The sequence below is a fragment of the Carlito syrichta genome, unplaced genomic scaffold, assembly GCF_000164805.1.
Source record: "Carlito syrichta isolate Samal-C Ts95f unplaced genomic scaffold, Tarsius_syrichta-2.0.1 Scaffold16354, whole genome shotgun sequence".
NCBI lineage: Eukaryota > Metazoa > Chordata > Mammalia > Primates > Tarsiidae > Carlito > Carlito syrichta.
The window spans coordinates 1-1,163 of record NW_006960450.1 but is presented as its reverse complement, the minus strand read 5'-3'; the positions used below and the strand labels follow the sequence as shown (position 1 = coordinate 1,163).

General features: G+C 67.1%; 1 pseudogene; it reads right to left on the bottom strand.

Moving 5' to 3' along the window:
* LOC103261249 overlaps positions 1-1,148 on the bottom strand; it is a 2,861-nt pseudogene extending 1,713 nt beyond the window's left edge.
* Between the last annotated feature and the right edge of the window lie 15 nt (positions 1,149-1,163).

The window sequence follows — 1,163 nt, the reverse complement described above, 5'->3', positions numbered from 1 at the left end:
CCGGCGGGCGGCGAGGCACCTCGGTAGCTCGGCGGGGTCCCCGTCCAGAAGACGGGGGTAGGGCCCGGCTTGTACCCAGGCGGGGTGGCCGTCTAGTAGGTCCCCGCGGACAGGGCTCACTTCGTGTATGGCGGGGGCATGGGCGGCGAGGCCGTCTTGTAGCCTGCTGGCGAGGAGGCCACGGTGGCGTTGACCATGGAGAGGGTGGCCGAGGAGGTGGTGACCATGGGCACCAGCGGGAAGGGTAGGGCGCCCCTTGGGGGCCCTGGGAGGGGGAGGGGGAGGGGTGCGAGCAGGGCTAGGACCCTTGAGAGAAGGAGGAGGACGACCGGTGGGAGAGGAAGAGGCCGGAGGGCCGCTGGGCCTGGCCTGGCTGTAGGACACCTGGCCATGCGGCTGGGGCAGGTGTGCTGGCCCGGGTGGGTAGGGCCTCAGAGTCCCCAAGGGGGGCGACATGACATAGAGGTGCGCATGGTGGGAGCCACTGCTCTTCAAAGGGTAAGAAAACGCTCCGGGGGAGCCCCAGAGTTCCCGTGATGCCGCCGCTGCTGCTGCTGGTGTGTTGGGGCTGGCGGGTGGGCACTGGCCTGGCCCCCGGCAGGAGGCGGGAAGGTGCCAGGGTGGGCATTGCTGTTGACTAAGAGGCAATCATATGGAGGAGGCAGAGGGGGACCCTGGTTCCACGCTACCTGGGACGGGAGAGAAGACTGGGTGTATTTGGGGGGCTGGTTGGAGACGGAGAGGTTTGCGGGGGGAGGGAAAGAGGATAACTGGCCAGCGCCTGGGAAGCTGGGTACTGGGCGGCGGCGGCCGCGGCAGAAGAACTGGAAGAGTAGGTAGCTGCAGAGCTACTGCTAGAGTGAATAGGGATACCTCATTGGGGGCGCTGGGGCAAAAGAGGAGGAAGCGGGGGGCAGAGGGTGGGGCGAGGGGGCCAGAGTCGGGCCCTTCTCTGGGCCGGGAGGAAGTCCGCCCATAGCCTGCCCCATGGCATGGGGACAGGGCAGATGCCCAGGTAGCGACTGGGCCCCCAAGTCAGGAGAAGCTGATGTGTTGTTAAGGGGTCTCAGGACAGGTGGGGGAGGCAAGTTCGGTGTCACATGGGGGAAGGTGGCTGGTGATGGAGCAGAAGGCAGGCTCCCGCCACCCACTGGAGTGTTCTG